Raw genomic sequence first — 7,060 nt, 5'->3', positions numbered from 1 at the left:
AATTTTCGTTTCTTTACGAGTCCTTATGAAAGTTGTTTTAAGTGAACCGAGATGGATTTTGGGAACAAAACCGTCCAATTAGCTATTTTGAGCTTATTTCACTAAATTAGCAATTTTTATTAATATCCGTTAGTTTAGTAAAAATCGTTAATAACTCCGATTCGAATCGAATTCCTATTATTTAGTTAGCTGGCTAAGTTTATTTTATTTTCACTTATTAAATTTATTTATTATTGATTCCGTTTTATTCCGAGACTCTTTCTTAAACCGGTTAAATTTAACTCAAACGGTTTTAATAACGATCGAAATTTCTTAACGACGAAGAAACGTACGTATAATAAATAGCGGTGGCGGTTCTTTGCCTCATTTTCATCCCCTCACGTCTACTCTTCTTCTTCTACCTTCTTTTATGTTCTTTTTTTCTCCTTTTCAACGTTTCTATTTTTAATGGATCGAGCGATTCATTTCACATCCGTTTTCAACTATTTTTGTTCCATAGCGCTCCTCTCGTCATTCTCGTCATTCCGATGTAAGTAAAATTCATTTTCGTTATGTATTTTTACAAACCCATTTATATTTTTAGCTTTGTTTATTATAAGACGGTTGTATGTACTAAAATAGACAGTGCTGGTAGAATATTTGTTAGTCATAAATGATTAGTTCAATCGGAAAAAGGTAACGGTGATAGGTTACTCGAATTATTTATAATACTAGCTATTATATTTCCTATTGTTAAGTTAATTAGTTGTAAGACGGGTTAAAAATAGCTGCTTTGGTTAGCACGAGAGTTTGGGATATTAGCGAGAAGGATTAAACGCTCACAAGCTTGGGCTTTATAAACACTAATATTGTGAAGACGAGGATCTAAACGATGATAATCATAAGGCTTTGGCATTATCAAGGTGATAGTTATCATAACCAACTTTATCTTGATGTTGGTATTTGTGATTAATTACGTGGAATTGGGATTTTGGAAACAAGTTCTCATATTGAGTTATTTTATTGGAATTTGGTTGGTATTATATTTTAATTGTCGTATCCTTTGTTCTTGGCCAGTGGATGAGTAGCTTGGAGTTATACTCTAAATGTTGAGCAATTCCTTTAATGGAATATTTGACAATATCGATATTGAAATTGAGATGGAAATCTGGTTACTATGGAGTATTATATTATGAGACGGAGTAATGAGTAGGACGGAGTAATGAGAGAGAGGGGGTAGAGAGTTGAGATTGAATTAATTATTGGGACGAGAGTGACTATTATAAGGTTGGCCTGGCTGTGGCCTGGCCGTAGCCTAGGCGTGGCTGGCTAAGTCACGAGTTTGGGCCGTATCTATATATTGTTTTGACGCTAGTTTGGTTTATTTAAAATATAATTAAATTAATTTTCGTCTCATATTTTATATAACGATAATTCGTTAATATCGTCCTTTCACATAATTATTTTAGGTGACTCATATGTGGTTGAAGATGAAGAGTAATTTTGGGTTTTAGAAGCTTTCTCAAGTTTATTACTTGTCTCTTTGCTAGCGTAAGGTAACTATTCCGAGTTACTCGACGAATAAATGTCACATTCTTTGTTTTCTTGTATGATTTTGTGAATGTTATTTGAGTAGTTTATTTCACATGAAAATATGAGTCAAATTAATGCCTTTTGTAAGTACAAGTTCACATATTAGTATGGAAATGAATTTTATAGCAATAATTGCCATGTTTTGTTGATTGTGCCGAAAACTGAGCCTTAGTCCCTTTGGTCGATGCGATGTCGATTAATTGAGTGATTGGTCACCGCAATTTAACCCGTGCACTGCCGCAGGGGCTGGGGTTGCGGGTAAAAATTCGGTTGAATGAATTAGATAATCGGCCTTTTTCTTGTTTTAGGCCATTTAATATATCTCTATTTCACATGCGTAGTTAATTGAATTTAAATAGCTTCTTATTTACTTAGTTGAATTTAAATAGCTTCTTATTTTGTAGAAATGGCCCTAGTTTCCCCTAAAGCTTTTATATTGTTATAATTGCTAGGATTGGAAATTAGTATTGAATTCTTATTGAGGAACTGTTGGGATTGTATGCTGTAAATAGACATTTATATAGCTTTCACATGATAGAATGTTAGAATTTATGTTGGTAAGTAGGACTTTTTGCCCTCTTAAGGTTAAGTGGGTGTCTTACTTGACTTATGTGGTGAGTCTTGGGTGGTGTGGGCTAAAATATTCAAGTGGGACTAGTGTGACTAGGTCCTAGGTGAGTATTTCGGCCTTCATCATAGATAGGTCTTTATAGTCTTTGACGAGTATATGTTCACCGCTTGATAGCCTTTGTGTTCCTGACTAGTGGATGTTTATCCAAGTTGGGGCATGACCTCGGTACTTATTTTGAAAGTATGGGGTCACTTAAGTACTAGCCGACCCTTCGGTGGTGTCCTTAGGGTACTCACTTCACTTTGTTTAAAAAAAAGTTGTGAGTCTTGGGTGCGGTGGTGTGTATCCGCATGTCTAGGTCTGCGCTGATTTTAGGCTAGGGTTGTGTTGTCTCTTGGCCATGTTTTCTTAATAGTAACCGCTGAGCCAAGATACCGGTTCGATTACCTTCCCTACCTCGTGGTATAGACTTGAGTTACAAAGTGACTATTGACGGTGCTAAGAACTTATGCCTGTCTTTGTTATATTGCCCTTTCTTGTTTGATGATTCTATGAATCATAGAAGGTGAGATGCAAGCCGGCTATGGTTGATAGAGTTTGGATTCCTGGATGTTATGTGATTCACATGATAGTGTAGTATGAGTCGGTCTAGTATTCACATGCTAGGACTATGTGTTGTTATATTGTTGTCCACATGATAAGCACGATTGCCTTAGCATCTATATGCTAAGGCAGTGTGTGATTCGTATTCATATTCTTATGTTTACATGTTATATTAATTATGACATTTCGTGGCTGGGAGAACTCGGAGTTACTCCCCACTGACTGTGGCTTTCGTATTTGTATAAAATGCGAATGACAGGTAGGTGATGCATATATGGGGTACATGGACGAGCTAGCGAGCAAAGTAACCTTGGGACCTAGACTGGTTTTATTTCATTGTGACCCTTAAACCCTTTTTATGTCACATACATTTTAGGGACATATGTCTCCCTTTTCTATTTTGGGTTTGTATCTTTACTTTTTCTTATCATTAGCTATGTATGTAAAGTAGTTCATTAGCTTTGCAGGTTTTGGCACCCGCTTTTGGGAATGTTGGAAATGTTGTGATTGGTTTAGAAAGGTTTTGAAATTACAGGTTTTTGGCTAGTTGAACCAATTACAAACATATCCTACCAGTTTTTCTGTAGAATTACGTGTTTACTTTTCCGCAATAAATGAGGGTGTCACACACACAATGAGTCACATGTACTAATGAACAAGTACAATTGTTTTAACACAACGAGTCACAAGGACTAATGAACAAGGATAAATGGTTCACACAACGAGTCACTTTTACTAATAAAAAAGGACAAATGGTTCACACAACGAGTCACATGGACTAATGAACAAGTACAATTGTTTAACACAACGAGTCACAAGGACTAATGAACAAGGACATATGGTTCACACAACTAGTCACATGGACTAATGAACAATTACAACTGTTTATAAAAACGAGTCACAAGGACAAATGAACATGGACAAATGGTTCACACAACGAGTCACATGGACTAATGAACAAGTCACAAGGACTAATGAATAAGGACAAATGGTTTACACAACGAGTCACAAGGACTAATGAACAAGTACAATTGTTTTAACACAACGAGTCACTAGGACTAATGAACAAGGGCAAATCAAGGAGTCACATAGACTAATGAACAAGTACAATTGTTTAACACAACGAGTCACAAGGACTAATGAACAAGAACAAATGGTTCACACAACGAGTCACATGGACTAATGATCAAGTACAATTGTTTAACACAACGAGTCACAAGGACTAATGAACAAGGAAAAATTGGTCACACAATGAGTCACCTTTACTAATAAACAAGGACAAATGGTTCACACAATTAGTCACAAGGGCTAATGAACAAGGATAAATGGTTCACACAATGAGTCACATGGACTAATGAACAAGTACAATTGTTTTAACACAACGAGTCACTAGGACTAATGAAAAAGGACAAATGGTTCACACAATGAGTCACATGTACTAATGAACAAGTACAATTGTTTTAACACAACGAGTCTCAAGGACTACTGAACAAGGATAAATGGTTCACACAACGAGTCACATTTACTAATAAACAATGACAATAGGTTCACACAACGAGCCACAAGGGCTAATGAACAAGGACAAATGGTTCACAAAACGAGTCACATGGACTAATGAACAAGTACAATTGTTTTAACACAACGAGTCACATGGACTAATGGACAAGGACAAATGGTTTACACAACGAGTCACAAGGACAATTGAATAGATACAATTGTTTTAACACGAGTCACTAGGACTAATGAACAAGGACAAATGGTTCACACAATGAGTCACATGTACTAATGAACAAGTACAATTGTTTTAACACAACGAGTCACAAGGACTAATGAACAAGGATAAATGGTTCACACAACGAGTCACATTTACTAATAAAAAGGACAAATGGTTCACACAACGAGTCACATGGACTAATGAACAAGTACAATTTTTTAACACAACGAGTCACAAGGACTAATGAACAAGGACATATGGTTCACACAACTAGTCACATAGACTAATGAACAATTACAACTGTTTATCAAAACGAGTCACAATGAAAACTGAACATGGACAAATGGTTCACACAACGAGTCACATGGACTAATGAACAAGTCACAAGGACTAATGAATAAGGACAAATGGTTTACACAACGAGTCACAACGACTAATGAACAAGTACAATTGTTTTAACACAACGTGTCACTAGGACTAATGAACAAGGGCAAATCAAGGAGTCACATAGACTAATGAACAAGTACAATTGTTTAACACAACGAGTCACAAGGACTAATGAACAAGAACAAATGGTTCACACATTGAGTCACATGGACTAATGATCAAGTACAATTGTTTAACACAACGAGTCACAAGGACTAATGAACAAGGACAAATTGGTCACACAATGAGTCACCTTTACTAATAAACAAGGACAAATGGTTCACACAACAAGTCACAAGGGCTAATGAACAAGGACAAATGGTTCACACAATGAGATACATGGACTAATGAACAAGTACAATTGTTTTAACACAACGAGTCACTAGGACTAATGAAAAAGGACAAATGGTTCACACAATGAGTCACATGTACTAATGAACAAGTACAATTGTTTTAACGCAACGAGTCTCAAGGACTACTGAACAAGGATAAATGGTTCACACAACGAGTCACATTTACTAATAAACAATGACAATAGGTTCACACAACGAGCCACAAGGGCTAATGAACAAGGACAAATGGTTCACAAAACGAGTCACATGGGCTACTGAACAAGTACAATTGTTTTAACACAACGAGTCACAAGGACTAATGAACAAGGACAAATGGTTTACACAACGTGTCACAAGGACTAATGAACAAGGACACATGGTTCACACAACGAGTCACATAGACTAATGAACAAGTACAATTGTTTAACACAACGAGTCACAAGGACTAATGAACAAGAACAAATGGTTCACACAACGAGTCACATGGACTAATGAACAAGTACAATTGTTTAACACAACGAGTCACAAGGACTAATGAACAAGGACAAATGGTTCACACAACGAGTCACATGGACTAATGAACAATTACAATTGTTTAACACAACGAGTCACAAGGATTAATGAACAAGGATAAATGGTTCACACAACGAGTCACATGGACTAATGAACAATTACAATTTTTTTAACACAACGTGTCACAAGGTCTAATGAACAAAGACAAATGGTTCACACAACGAGTCACATGGACTAATGAACAAGTACAATTGTTTTAACACAACGAGTCACAAGGACTAATGGACAAGGACAAATGGTTTACACAACGAGTCACAAGGACAATGAATAAGTACAATTGTTTTAACACGAGTCACTAGGACTAATGAACAAGGACAAATGGTTCACACAATGAGTCACATGTACTAATGAACAAGTACAATTGTTTTAACACAACGAGTCACAAGGACTAATGAACAAGGATAAATGGTTCACACAACGAGTCACATTTACTAATAAAAAAGGATAAATGGTTCACACAACGAGTCACATGGACTAATGAACAAGTACAATTGTTTAACACAACGAGTCACAAGGACTAATGAACAAGGACATATGGTTCACACAACTAGTCACATGGACTAATGAACAATTACAATTGTTTATCAAAACGAGTCACAAGGACAAATGAACATGGACAAATGGTTCACACAACGAGTCACATGGACTAATGAACAAGTCACAAGGACTAATGAATAAGGACAAATGGTTTACACAACGAGTCACAAGGACTAATGAACAAGTACAATTGTTTTAACACAACGAGTCACTAGGACTAATGAACAAGGGCAAATCAAGGAGTCACATAGACTAATGAACAAGTACAATTGTTTAACACAACGAGTCACAAGGACTAATGAACAAGAACAAATGGTTCACACAACGAGTCACATGGACTAATGATCAAGTACAATTGTTTAACACAACGAGTCACAAGGACTAATGAACAAGGAAAAATTGGTCACACAATGAGTCACCTTTACTAATAAACAAGGACAAATGGTTCACACAATAAGTCACAAGTGCTAATGAACAAGGATAAATGGTTCACACAATGAGTCACATGGACTAATGAACAAGTACAATTGTTTTAACACAACGAGTCACTAGGACTAATGGACAATGACAAATGGTTTACACAACGAGTCACAAGGACAACTGAATAGATACAATTGTTTTAACACGAGTCACTAGGACTAATGAACACGGACAAATGGTTCACACAACGAGTCACATGGACTAATGAACAATTACAATTGTTTAACACAACGAGTCACAAGGATTAATGAA

At 36.1% G+C, this 7,060-nt stretch overlaps 1 long non-coding RNA gene across 1 annotated transcript; it reads left to right on the top strand.

Annotated features, from left to right (window-relative positions):
* The first annotated feature begins 1,440 nt into the window (after positions 1-1,440).
* On the top strand, positions 1,441-3,204 carry LOC141598487 (uncharacterized). The gene is made up of 2 exons (XR_012523550.1): positions 1,441-1,535; positions 3,006-3,204. It is a non-coding gene; the product is annotated as an uncharacterized LOC141598487 (long non-coding RNA).
* Positions 3,205-7,060: the final 3,856 nt, after the last annotated feature.

The sequence above is a fragment of the Silene latifolia genome, chromosome 9 (genome assembly GCF_048544455.1).
Source record: "Silene latifolia isolate original U9 population chromosome 9, ASM4854445v1, whole genome shotgun sequence".
NCBI classification, from domain to species: Eukaryota; Viridiplantae; Streptophyta; class Magnoliopsida; order Caryophyllales; family Caryophyllaceae; genus Silene; species Silene latifolia.
This window is presented reverse-complemented; position numbering and strand designations above follow the sequence as displayed.